General features: G+C 37.3%; 1 long non-coding RNA gene across 1 annotated transcript in view; it reads left to right on the forward strand.

The window, feature by feature from the left end:
• LOC112915494 (uncharacterized) overlaps window positions 1-1,452 on the forward strand; it is a 274,898-nt gene extending 273,446 nt beyond the window's left edge. Inside the window, exon 10 of the long non-coding RNA XR_003234083.2 lies at window positions 1,355-1,452. This is a non-coding gene — a long non-coding RNA (uncharacterized lncRNA). The remainder of the gene's footprint in view (window positions 1-1,354) is intronic.
• Window positions 1,453-14,866: the final 13,414 nt, after the last annotated feature.

Here is a 14,866-nt window from a genome sequence, read left to right on the forward strand (position 1 = left end):
GCTTTTTCTTGTCACCCATGCAGACATGACTCTGCCTAGAGCCTCACTTTTCAGGTTCTTTATCCCCAGGACAGTCTAGTGAAGCAACTCTCAGCACCAGTTAATTGTATAGGTCTTGTTCTAGCACTAAACTTGTCAGGCAGCTGTGCTATCTCCAGGGGGTTTTCTTTGTTGGTCCTTGACTTACTATGAAAAACAACTGTGTTACAAGCTGGTTTGGGATGAAAATATCACAACTCCAAACTAAATCACTATGCCAATGAGTTATACCAGAATCATCATAAATTAGAATAAAGCTATACTACTAACTGATGGAAGTATTCGTTTTTCTTCTAGCCTTTAGTCTTTATGATCAACTCAGACAAGTACCAAGGATTGTTTTTTATTTTCATTTTTATTTTTAACAATACTGACTGAAAGTCCACTATGTAACAATATCTTGAATTCAAATTATACTCATTGGGTAAATGAATCTACATAGTAAATTCACTGATTGCCTCTTTATGGTTCCAGGACTTAGCTTAACCCTTGGGGCATAATAGATACTTAATCTTTGTAAATATTTGAATATATTAAGGAGAATTGGACTATGTGGTATGTGTAGGCAACTTGGAGAAACTGTGTAAATTCTATTTCATTTTTAGGAGAAAAATGAACGGGTATAGAAAATAAGTGACAGACCATTGGGTTTCTCTGAGACCTTTCAATGGGAGGATAGTCACAGGAAGGAGCCTCTGAGCCCCACTCTGGGATCTTCCAAACTGTAACTTTTTAAAGACTACCTCTAAGTCATATTGAGGTTAACTTATTGTGTTCTTTTTTTACCAGGCGAAAATTAACCAAATTTTCATTCAAAGTTATGTTTTCTATTCTATGAAAAGCGGTTGTCAATGAGACACTCAAGGTCAGAGTTGATATCTGGCTTTATCTTCCTTTAAAAATGAATTTAATGACTTCATTAAAATCCAGGGATATATAAAAGGCAGCAATACTATCACTCAGCTAACAGAGATTTACTTATCAGAATTTCAAACAAGGAATTCATCAAGCTACAAATTTCTTCCAAGAACAGAACTGTCCTGTATTCAAAGAGCAGAGGGCCATATCTCCTGTCATGCCCTTGATGACAATTCTGACGTTGTACACGTATTCTAGTATAGGGCTAAAAGAAGCCTGCTTTCCTGTCTCAGCTAGCTCAAGGTCCAGGAATCGATCAAGAGAAGGCAGACGTAAGGATTTCCTCTTCTTTAGAAGCCAGTACTCTCAGAGCATCCTGGCATGACTATTTTGAATCAGGTTTCCAAATTCTCAAGTTAACCTATGTAAAAGTCCTTAAGGCTGTTTATCCTCCTAGGTATCCTCAAGGCTGAGAAGTGGCCTTTGAGTAGAGTCAGCTCCCACGGTGGCTCAAGAACCAAGGCAATTCAAGAGAAAAAAAAAAAAAAAACAAAACAGGTAAGTACAAGGAGACAGTAACTAAGGCTTTGACAGATAACAACTGAAGGAAACACACACACACACACACACACACACACCCCACTTATGAAGAGATTGAGACATAATCTGGCAGTGATTTTTTTTGTCTTCAATAAAGAACTAAATTCTTTAAAGAAAAATGGCATAATTAGAATAAGACTATTTTGACTCAAAGAATCTATGGTTCTGTCAAGTTGACCTTCTTTTTGACATATTTGTCTTTACCTCAAGACCTTTGCACCAACTCTTCTGCTACTTGAATGCTTTTCCTCTGTTTTCACATGACTGACTTCTTGTCATCATTTGTAATTTTCAACTTAAATATCGATTTCCTCAGAGAGGATTTTCCTGACCACTGGAAAAAAGGCAGCTCATTACTCACCTGACATTACCCTATTTTAATTCTTTGCATTGTTATACTCATCAGTATCTAATATTTTTTATGGTTTGCCTTTAGAAAATGTGTTTTTTAATCTTCTCCCTCACTTTGGCATAACATAAAATCCTATGAGTACAGGTTCTTGTTTCTTTCCTTTCTATCCCTTTGGTTGACACATAATAGATATCCAATGAATATTCACACAGTGGATGACTTTTTCATTACCAGAGGTTAAAAAGTTACTTGGATTATAACTGATTTTTAACAAAGAGTTGTTTAACTGCAATTGAAGACTAATAATAATGGGAGGGGCAGATTCCAATAGAGCTATTTCTTTTTAACTCTCACAATTGCATATTCTTCTTCTGTTTGCTAATTTGGTGTGAAATGGCCTTGATTCTTTGTCTTAGCCATTAAAAAAAAATCAAACTGTTTCTTACAAGTTTTAGTGAGTTTTAGCATTATATTGATGTTTGATTTAAAGGCTGACATGATTTCTACATATTTCACAGTTGATTAAGCAACCAATCAGAAATACACAGAAGGGTCACATTTATGACATTCCTTTACTTTTTATATGATATATATAGACCTTTAGATGAGGAATATAATATTTAGATTAAAAATGCCATGGCATTACTTTTATTTTGTTGTGTTGCATATTGCTTTCCTCATTAGTGTTGTCACGTATGTGGTTTATCTCTATTGAATAACGAATGACAAATGAATGCCATTTAAATTTAATACAGAGTTTAGTTATCATGGCTTTGTGATGATAAGCAGGATCAATAACAAGCAACCGACTTATTCTCATATTAGGTTGAATTATAATTGTCAAATATTTATCAGTTTTGCAAACCTAGTAATCTCCTAAAATAACCCCAGCTTGACAATCTCCTATTAACATCAAGAGTGTGTTGTGACACCTGATTCCAAAAAAGTACTGAGTAATTACTTAAATATGCTGACAACAAATCTGCACCAATTGACAAAAACAGTCAATGTGAAAGAAAGCCCAAGAAATGAAGGTAGCATATTTGGGTAACTCTAACATACCCCCTAATAACAGACTTGAGATTGAGATTGGCATATGCAAAAATGTTGCTCTTTCCTTAATCCACCATACCAGTGTGTTTTAAAAAATTCTATAATCAACCACTAGCTCCCCTAAAATATACCTCGAGGCCCACTTCCATTCTGCCCATAGCACACAGTGTGTCTGTGACTCAGTCCTCATGCTGTGCTTCTTATTTGAACATGGTGAAAAACCACGTGAGGTGCTCTGGCCCCCACTGCATCCTGGACCCCAGCATCCTGCTAGATTTTGCTGACATTAAACAAAATCTTTAGGGTTCAGGAAGGTGGGGCAGAGACATCAGAGGGAAACATGGAACAATGTGGAACATTGCTGCTTGGCCTGTTGGGCTTAACGCGCCAAAATAGCCCAGAAGGAATAGCAGAGCCTTTTGAAGTAGCTGAGATGCTTCCCTGATGTCACTTCTCTGAGTTTTAGATCAATGCCTGGAAGATGAATCAGAACATGTGAGGAGAGTCACTGAGGGGAAATGTGTTGGAAAGGTTGCAGGAGTGAAGCACCCAAGCCCGGAGAAAAGGTGGGGTGAGATGTGCAAGCAGGAAAAAACAAAGGGCTGAGTCATTGGAGGCCTAATTGACAATGGCACAGCTGTGACAACAATTTGCCGGCGGCCTGACCTATTTGATGAAAGGGCCTCCGCTTTCCTTGGAACCTCAGAGTTGCAATGGCTCATAGAAACGCACCACTCATGTTTCCAGCTGGCTCAGCCTCATAAATACCTAAACTCACAAGATGACATTTTTAATGCTCTGCAATTGCTATTCTGCGTTTATATTTATTGCAATTCAACATATCCATTAGTGCATCTATCACTGATAAGTTTGTCACTGCTTCAGGAATACAGTCCATCATGCTGCATCAATTTTACTTTACAAGCTATTAATGTACTATAATGCAGCTTATAACATTGTGGGGATATATTTGATTAGGGAGGTGCCAGAGTCAGTCAGATTGAACTGAGACCCAAAATCTTTATTTGTTTATTGTAAAGATGAACAGCCTTAGTGCATAGTGAATGTGTTAATATAACAGGTGTATCTTCTTCACTTTCTCAAGCAGGCACTGAAAAGAACGAATTTAAGCAATCTATTTTGACTCACAACAGACTTACAATATTTTGTTGACACTTGACATGTTTATTCTTTTAGCAAAATTATAATCATGTTTTAATATTTCCTGCATGCAATTAGCAGCTTTATTCAAGAGACAACGATGGCATATGAGTCCAGAAGATAAGACCAACTATGGCTTTCTGAAATGAGGTAAATAAACATATTAAAACTTTAGCAAATAAAACAGAGCTTTTTAATACACGAGGTATTTCCGGATACTGTAACAATTTCTGTGAAAAATAAACAAAACAAAAGACACCTATAAAAAATATTTGAAGCTGTCTAGAAATTAACAGGTCACGTGAATATGAACTATATCATTTCATTCTATAATTAGAATCTGGCAACTCACCTTTGGTGTCCACGGTCTCCAGAGGTTGAACTAGGTCAGTACAGTGTGAGCTACTCTAACATTTCTGGCCATAATACAATTCTTGAACCACATTTTAAATCTTATTGTACCAATTGCAAATTATAAAGGAAGACTTATGCACTTAAAAAAAATCTGTTTGTGAAGTGTTATCAAACCCACCTGTGAAAACTGCTTTTTAGAGAGTTGAACACGGTAGTCAGGCAGATGTGCGCTTGAACCCTTACTGAGTTACTTTTCAAATGTGTAGCATCAGGCAAGGTAATCATTTCTTTAAGCCTCAGTATTTGTTTACTGAGGATAATAAGACCCAATGCATAGACTGTTCTTAGAATTCAAGTGAGATACCCGGTGTGGTACTTCTACACATGTCATGCACATAGTTACTGGAAAAAATTAGATGGCCCTGTATATGATTTTACAAGATGATTTCCAAGCCCGGACTTAAAACACCTAAGCTCAGAGTATCATACCTATTATATAAAAACATGATATATAATACATCTGCACAGAAAATCTTTGGTAGGCCCTACAAAATGTGGACATCCGTAATAAGGTAGGGTAGGAGCACCAGATTCACTTTTCACATTATGTCCTTTTATGGCATTTGATGTCTTGCTATTTGTCCATATTATTTTTATGGTAAAATCCATAGTTTAATTTTTTTAAGGATATAATTCACTAAAAAGATCAACACATTATCTGGCACATAATGAAAACTCAGCAGATGCGGGCTGTTTTTATAATGGCAATTTTACATGCTCCTCTTCCCCCATGAAATGTGACCGGCATCTTTGCTGCTACTTTATTAAGTAGTGTGAGGTCTGACTCTGAGTTTTTAAAAGTGGAAGTTGTTTGGGAACAGGCAGATTTATGGAGTCGGTGGGATAAACGTCTCCAAATGTGTGTGTGTCAGGAGGCCCCGGCAGTGTGAGGGGCTGCTTCCAGAGACTCCGAGGACTGTGAGGGCATCTTCAGAAACAAGGTGTGCAGGAGGAGGAGGATGGCAGTGCTGTGTACTCTCAGCTGTCACAGCTCTGGAAAGGGGTCAGATCAGGGTTTCCCATCTTCCAGGAGGTGTGACAGGTTCAAGTCTGTGTGGAGGAGGACCAGCAGGGTGGCCCTGGGAGCAGGGTCCATATCAACACCAATAGCTGAAGGACCTGAGGACCTGGGGAGCTGAAGAGAGAGGGCCCCCTCCTAGTGACAGGTCCAGGGCTGCCACACAGAAGAGGGATTCGACTTAATCTGTGTTAGTTCCTGAGGGCAGAACTGGGACCACTGAGTAGAAGTTAAAAAAAAAAAAAAAAGACCTATTTCAGCTTATAGCCGCAGCTAAAACCCAGCATGTCATGATTTATAGCAGCAAATGCTACCCTAGGCAAGGATAGACTTTTCTGTTAAATTCTGAAGATAAAATGTACCAAAGCATCTGGATTCTTACAAGGATAATGTCCCAAACCTAAACTGAATAAATAATCCCTGCAGATACGGTGTAACAAAGGTTAGATACATCTAGAGGATGAACTCGGCGTCTGCTGCAGGGCCTGGTGCCATCCTTGGCTCTGGCTCATTGCCGCCCCCACCTGTATTCAGAGCCCATCAGGTATGATCCTGCCTCTGCAGTGCTTTTACCCCATCCCTCCATTCTGGTGTCACGATTTACAGAGTTCAATATTGGGCACCCCTGCCTGCTGACGCTGGGCTTGTCTCTCTGCCTCCAAATCCCATACCTACCCCCCTTTTAATCCCTTGTGGCCTTGTAAGATGTGTTTCTTCTCATTGCAATGTAAACTCCTTGAGAGTCTAAGTGCACTTGCTTTCTAGAGTAGAATAAACCTCAGTAGATTGAATCACACCCCTTTGTGAAGAGTTAAGGAGGCAATTACAGATTTAAATAGTAGAAAACCATTCACTACCTCTTTCTAACCTTTAATCTTACCAGAGATCATCTATCTCTAATGGTGGTAAGCAACAAGAAAATATGAAACACATAACCAGAAGAGGATCTCTCTCTCTCTCTCTCTCTCTCTCTCTCTCTCTCTCTGAGAGAAAGAGAGGGAGAGCCTACAAGTGAGCAGGGGGAGGGGTGGAAGGAGAGGGAGAGATTCTCAAGCAGACTCCCTGCTGAGCCCATCTTGGAGCCCCATCTCACCATCCTAAGTTCATGACCTGAGCCACAATCAAGAGTCAAGAGCTTAATGGACTCAGCCACCCAGATGCCTGGGGAAGAGGACTTTCAGATAACAACACATATCTAAACTTGTGTCACTCATTAAGGAGTCCTCCTAATAAGGATGTATATTATTCCTCAGTGTTTCTAGGATTGGGTTAAGGATAGTTTTGGATTTATGCATGGGTACTATTTCAAATATTTTCCAATCATAGCTGTATACAGATTGACCAGTACTGCCTTTAATGCTGACACAGATTTGGGGGCCTCTACTATGCTAGACATTGATTCTAACTGTAGGGAACTCATTATCAGTCCTGGAAGTACAATGAGCAGAGGCCAACCTCAAGAAGGCACAGGGATACAATACTTTGCTTACATTGGGTAGTCCAACAATTTCCCTACGAGTGAGTCTTGGAGTTATGGATGTGTCACTCATCCATTCAGGCTAGTGGAATCTTACAGATGTCAAGGCTTGTCAACAGGCATCCTCATTTTTCTCTCTGGTCTCCTATACTCTGTTCAAAAGTATATTTGAAAGTTTTAAATAGCCAATGCAGGTTTCATAAATACTTTACCTAAAATGAGGCAAGCAGGATAGGAATTTAGCCTATGCATCAAAAGGGGTGGAACCTCTGAATCAGGTTCAAATGTTACAGTAAACTACACCAAATGTTTGCTCTAAATTTCCAAAAATATAGCTCAAATCTGAAAATCTAGCACATCAAAAATAGCCTGTATCAGAAATACTTTTTAAAAAAACTTCCCATTACTATTTATTTAGGGAACGAAAAGCAACTATACTGATGGGAAGGAAAAGGCATTACTTCTAAAATTCCACAAATCAAATTTTTCTTACACCTTACTAGAGATTGTTCTTACACTCTTTAGCTCAATTTAATAAACTATTGTCATTTACATTTGCTCTGTGCCAGGCATAGTCCCGATTGCTACTGGATATACACAGATTAGACAAGTCATTCTAGACAGGGCAACTAAAGTCTAGGCAACTGACTTTATCCTAGTTCTTATCTGGATTGTATTTTCACAATAATTTATTTATTTAAAATATTTTATTTTTTTTATTCATGAGATACAGAGAGAGAGAGAGAGAGAGAGAGAGAGAGGCAGAGACACAGGCAGAGGGAGAAGCAGGCTCCATGCAGGGAGCCTGACATGGGACTCGATCCTGGATCTCCAGGATCATGCCCTGGGCTGAAGGCGGTGCTAAACCGCTGAGCCATCTGGGCTGCCCCACAATGATATATTTAATTTTTAAAACATCTATTATCATGAGCTGTAACTCCCTAAAGTTAAGAACCTTTTCTGTCTTATTAACAAGGTAACATCTAGCACAGTGATTGCCACGCGATAGGTGTTCAAAAAATGTTTGCTGAGTGGATGAATTAGTAGATGACCAAATTATTGTATTTCAAAGTAGAGTAACATAACTTCTTTGAAAGAAATCCCCATAAAGCACTGGGATTCCAAGATAGGCATGTTACATTAAAATGGACATGGGTGGGCATTAGTGAATGTGTCATTTGAGATAGCCACTAAAAATTTATTATCACATGAATAGAGACTTGATCAGATTGAGATATCCCCTCTTCATCCCAATACATTCTAAAACTACAGTTTAACGTTTCGATCTCTGAAATGTCTCATTGGGTGGAGGAGAGATATGCAAAAGACAATGTTTAATTATTGCCCCAACTTGCACCTACCTGCAGAGCCTGTGCCGTCATTGTCACCATCCTTCCTAAAACAGAGAGAGGGAGTGATCTTTGCTTGTGTTTATAGATGACAGAGCTGAAGGTATTTCATGCCATGTGCATGAGTGCAGACCACAAGATCAATGGAGCCCTGCAGAGAGTTCCACAGGCACAGTGTGAATGACTTAGTCCTTTCCTAGCCTAGGAACTGCTGGTGGGCAATCCTTTTGCTGTTAGCATACCACTTGTGTGTTTACTCTTGGGCAGTGTGACATTATTCCTCTAGCGTGAGCCACCCCATTCTGAGTGCTTCATGCCAGCATGCACTCCTGTTGCTACCCAGAAAATGACAGCTTTTCCACATTGCCTCTGGTGGTGACTCACAGCATCCCTATCACTTGTGATCAATGGCTTTAGCTCCCCTTTCCTCTGTTTCTTTAACATCTGCCTCTGTTGGTTCTCCTCACACTCTTAGCTCAGCAGTCCTTGGTGGTAATAGGCTTGGCTTTGATGCCAGTTGGCTTGCAGAGTAGGAACTCAGTGCTGGTGACCCCTTCTTGTAATTTGAGGTTACACAGTCATTACTGGCAAAATAAACACAAGAGATCCTGAACTAGGATGTGACTTGGAAATGTCATTCTTGACAGGGCTGGATCAATCAAGAAATTTGGGGTGATTCCATTTGTTAGGAGTTAGTAGTTTGGTACCCTGTGTATCGATGCATCTTTCTAAGGATCTCATTAGCCCTGAATTGCCTATTGGTATTCTGAATATATGCTACTCCTTTGTTGCACTGCATATGCATGATATATTATCTCCTTTGGATTTGTGATGAACAGCACCATGTAAACTTCAAAAATAATCCACAATTGCTGATTTTCTCTTTGTGGGGATTAACCAGTACATATTGATGGCCATAGGACTTTAGAGATTCACAACCTAATGATATGTAAGAGCATCTGAGGAATTTTCAGATGGCATTTCCATGTTCTTTATCATATCTTCTAATATAGTCAACTCAAGGCATATTCCACTTTCTGGTGTCTTTTTGAGATCAAGCTTAGGAGTCACACTAAATCTAAGCAACACAATACCACTGATAGCAGGGTGTCTAGTAACATTGGCTATGTACATATCTAAACTTCAACTGATATTATATTTATTATTTATAATAATAAACTAAAATTTTCATTCTCTAACTTCCATTGACCATCTACTGACTAAAGCTTATTTTCAGTTATAATAAGCAGCAGACAAGGATTATTGCTGGAAAGTGTAGTCTCTAATTTTAAAGATCAGTACTATACATTTTTTCCTGAGAATCTAAAAAGTTCCTTAAAACTCTTTTTTTTTCTATCTTAATTCAATAAAGTGGATGAAGTATGTAGATGTCTGTTAAGCTATGTTCAGCTTGGGTAAGTGTAAATGTTAAACCCAAATGCCAACTTTTGATTTATTTCAATGAGCCATGCTGTCTCTTTAGTATCAAACTATTAACACATGTAAAATTGTGGAGAGGTTAATATGCAATATTTTCATCTACTCGACGTATTTCCTTTGACTTGATAATAAATGCCCTACCTACATGAGTCAAGCCTTTTTTGGTTCTAAGTCCAGTCATTTAACCTACCTCCACTTAACTAATTCTCTAGATTGATAGATGACCTCTCTTTCCCCTATAAAATGCACTAAAGCCCACAGGCTGCTAAATGCAAGTGTTAGATATAAGTTCTTCCCATCATTTTTACACACCTTGTTCTCTTAGTAAGCTGAATGCTTTTAAGAGTTAACAATGTTTGTTTCCAAACCTGTTCATTTTATTTTGCAGTATCATAATTACGTAATTTAATTTAGTATCTGTGTCCTGATGAATTAGGGTGAAAAAGAGAGAGTAGTTTGGGATTACAACTAAATGAAATACTTGGGAAAAGTTGGTAAGGGCAAATTGTTAAAACAATATTGCTCAGACAGGGTGATGTATGAAAGCACTGAATTACTATAGCATACACCTGAAACTAATATAACACTATATGCTAACAAACAGAAATTAAAGTAAAATCTTAAAAAACCCAATATTGCTCAAGAATCAGATGTGGGCAAGACAACTATGAATCCCGAAAAAAATTATAATTTAGAAGACTTATGTACCCAGATTGCTTTACATTTAGCTCAAAACTCTATTTCACCTTTAAGAAGGCTAAATTCAAAATCATGGTTATTGCATTTTGGCTGTGGCTTGTACAAGAATAATAGTAGAAACTCCAAGTAACAGATACAAAAAACAATTAGAAGTAAATATATACATTTTAATATTTTAAATTAAGAGCATAAAAGTGTCTGTTACCTTTATGAATTCCTACTTGAACAGCTTTTTTCATTTAGCCAACCATCTCTTGGTTTAGCTTCTTTTGGAAAATAGATTTCTCCAGTAGCAAAAGCAGACTCTGGCTTGCAGATTTACTAGACTAATACTGGGACATTACTGAATCCAATGATGAGCTAAACCATAATCCTGGAAACCAAGGAGGCAGAAAAGCTTGGGGAAGCTCAGAAGCAGGAGAGTAGTTTGTGACTATTCTTACTACATAGGACTCACATGAGCCCTAGCACATTGCAGTCTGTGTCTCTAGATTTTACTTTATTTATTTTTAGTATTTTTAAAGTTACTAAAGTGTAGTTGACCTAGAACATTCTATTAGTTTCAGGTGTACAACATAGGGAGGGATTCAACAATTCTATACATTACTCAGTTCTCAGCATGATAAGACTAGTCACAATCTGTCTCTAGGTTTTACGTTTCAAGTTTCTGGAAAGGAGAAGCTGAATCTGCTATTCTTGAATAAGCCACCTATTCTGAATTAATCATTTATATTCTATAGAAAGAGGTTGGTTTTATAATCATGAATCAAGAACTATTTTTGGAAAGCGATAGCTGTCATGAATCCTGCACCTGCCGCCAAGAAGAATGTACCACACCCTTAAAATTGATTAAGAATTAGAAAAAAATGGAAAGACATTTAGTAGTATATATAACGAGGGGGAATTTTCTCCACCAGAATTCTGGGGACCTTCTCTCAAAGCTGAAGGAGGTTAGAGTGCAGGATGGGGGTATAATTCCTGAGGACATGACAGGAAGAAAGGATCACCTATAGGAAAATGGGGTCTTTGGATGGTAGGGTATGAGTAGCAAGGGTCTAAAAGAAGGAAATCAAAGGAAAAGCAATATGGTGCTGAATGGCTTGGAACTTGGAATGAGAGAGAGACAGAGACAGAGAGGAATAGAGATAGAGATCTTGGCATCTGTCTTATGTATGGAACGCTGAGGAGAAAGAAGGTCTAAAGGAGATTTTTTTTTTTTAAGATTTTATTTATTCATGAGAGACACACAGAGAAAGGCAGAGACATAGGCAGAGGGAGAAGCAGGCTTCCTTTGGGGAGCCTGATGTGGGACTCAATCCCAGGACCCTGGGATCAAGACCTGATCCAAAGGCAGAAACTCAACCACTGAGCCACCCAGGTGCCCCGAGGACCTTTCAGAACATTTTTAGGGTGAAACAATGCATCAATACCTGTACTCTCTATTAAAAAAAGAAACAAAACAAAATGTGTCAACGTCATTTTTAAAGGATTTCTGATTGTTGTTTTGGATGAGGGAAAGCAGGTCACTACAAGGCGGCCATAATTATTTATGCTAAAATATCAATAATGTAATACATACTGACCACAATAGTTCAGATTTAGTACTGCTTTTGGAAATCATTGGTGGTGTTCTTTACTCAGAAAAGTTGTATCCAAACACATTTACACCAAAGTAAATACAGAATTAGAAACCCAGTTTCTAGCCCTTATTTCTACAATTAATAGGTCTACAAACTAGTATTTCTAAGCCTCCTTTTTGTTACTCATAAAATGTGGCTGATAAATATGAATATCAAATCAGCTGACATGTGCAAATGTGTGCAGTACAAAAGCAAAATATTCTAGCATGAAATTATTACTTTTTGTCCATGGACCTAGAATCCTAGAAAGGTAGAGATAGAATAAAACAAACGTTAATAAACATTATTGATAAATGGATAGAATCCATTCTGTAGTTTTTACTCACTTCTCCTTTATTACCCCCTCTGGAAGATCACAAAGATCACTCATCTTTCTCTTCTCTGGCTTCCTCAACACATTCAGGTCTTCTCTAGTTTCTCCCCACATACCTCCAGATAGGATACAGCCTCTAGTTCTCTTCCCACACAAGCCTGAAACAAATGTGTGGTGTCTTTTTCTTTTTAGGGTTTTATGGCCTAGAGCTATTTGGAAATAAACACAAAGAACAAAAATAACACTTTAGAGAAGTTACCAATTCTCGAGATACATCAATTTGGCTTTTTGTCTACATGGAAGCGTCTGTGTGTCTAGCCCATCACAATTTCTCATTAGCTTTTAACTTTAGAAGGTCTTGGAGATGTTATTATACCCTTGGTATTTCATTTTTTTTAATCTCTGGGTAGGACTTCTAAGGTCTTGATACAAGTTTTCCAGTTCTTGAAGAAAACTGGATTTGAATAACCCCCTGTTTCCTCTCCTCTTCCTGTCCTCACACCCTGTTTTTGTCTATGGGGTGAAACCGACTCATTATGGATGACAATCTGAGAATTCTGTTAGGACAAAATTGCAACATCCCAGTGTGCTCAGCATTGAGCAGATCCTTTGCAAATTAAGGAAACTCCTAACAAGTACCTGCAATTTTAATATCCCTTTGTTTCTTACAGAAAAAAAAAATCACCTTAGGTCATTTTCGACAGTTATAATTTGGGCCTCCTGTATGTGCTGGATGAAAAGGGACATGTATGAATTAGTTTTTACTGCACTCTGTATTGCAAAAAGATTATAGCTTTCCATAAACTTAACTCATAAAATGACATTCAATATAAGTTATTTCTTTCCAGAGAGATTCCCATGGAATGCCTCTAGTTTTAAAATAGTACTCATTGTTTATTGAACTAACTTAAAAGAAATCAAAAGTGATTATGCTTATGTTTTCTTAAAGAAGAAAAAAGTTAGATTTTAATCTATTCATGTTCCCTCTGTGAGAGTATGTTCCAACTGAGAAATGGGACAAAACAGGAAATACTTTATGATTTTTTATGTGAAAGGGGGACTATAACCATCACTTCTGTTTAGTTTATAATTTTTCAAGTGTTGCCAGCCTTTCATCCCCTCCTGATGGGGCACTTCTTAACTTTCATCATATACAGTTATACAAATGGGTATTAACAGAGGAAAAATTACATGAATTATTTAGGAAAGCCAAATGCTTTGAGCATTACTGTGAAAAGAAATAATTCAGCATTATCCTTATCATCCTTTGTGTATAAAAAGCCAATATTAACTTACTCTGGGAAAAAAAAGAAATATATCTTCATGCCAAAGTTATTGAAAAAACTTTTATACATATGTAATATATATTCTTATATTATGTATATTAGATATACATTATATACTACATATTGTGAATAAGGTACACATTTTTCTAGAGATAGTGTGTCTCTGAATGTTGTAGGTTTGAGTGGTATTTAAAGACCATTTATTAAATGCTACCATGTAATTCCGTTCACATATATAAATCATTCCAACCACAATCACTAAAGTGCTTTTAAATGGTAAAGTTCTGTATCAGTAGGCTGTATTACTATTATTACTTGAATAGTTTATTTATACCCCTATACACTGCTTTTTGCATTTTATGTATTCTTTTATTTGTGAGAATTATTGACAGCACAATGAACTTTCTAAATACCACAAACTATGCAGTGCACAAGCAATCTGAGGGAATCATTTAGAATTTTGAATAATAAAAAATGAAATCAATCTCTATTTGTGCAAGTTTCTAGTGTGTTATGAATGCAATGTGATCTTGGTATTGCTTATCAAAGGAATGCACTAAAATATTGCAGAAAAGGCCATGGGGCATAGAGAACTCTATTTTATTATTTCACTGTCCTTTGACTCTTAATTCCAAATTCCTCTCTCTTCTGTTGGTCTTATTAATGAACTTTAACAATGAGATAAAAGTCTTCAGTCTAGTGTTTAACAAAAAGTGGTAGAATTTCAATTTGAGTGAAGCTTCATTTTATAGAAGATTCTGTGGCTAATGAATAGTCTGCATTTTGATGTTTTCAGATCTTATTAAGAAAGCCTAACTCAATGAACAGTTTTCTTACTCAATGATTATTTTCTTATGTACTCTTCTCATTCAAGTTAATTCAGTAGATATTGATTGAATTGCTATATACGCTTCTGAGGTGGTCCTTTAAAATGAGTCCATCTAGTGTTTTCTTCTGTTCTTGTATTCTGATCTTGTATTACTCTGCTTAAGACTCAAAATCCTAGTAAAGAGAATCCAGTTGGCCAGACTTAAGAGCTGTAATATGGTGGTAAGAGCAAATTTTGGCAGGAGGAGCCAAAATTGCTTTGACCCCTTCGAGGTAAGATAAGTACCTGAATTTATCTCCCTAAGACTGCACTCACTGGGGAAAAATTTCTGCCCAAAA

Source organism: Vulpes vulpes, chromosome 14, assembly GCF_048418805.1.
Source record: "Vulpes vulpes isolate BD-2025 chromosome 14, VulVul3, whole genome shotgun sequence".
Classification (NCBI taxonomy): Eukaryota; Metazoa; Chordata; class Mammalia; order Carnivora; family Canidae; genus Vulpes; species Vulpes vulpes.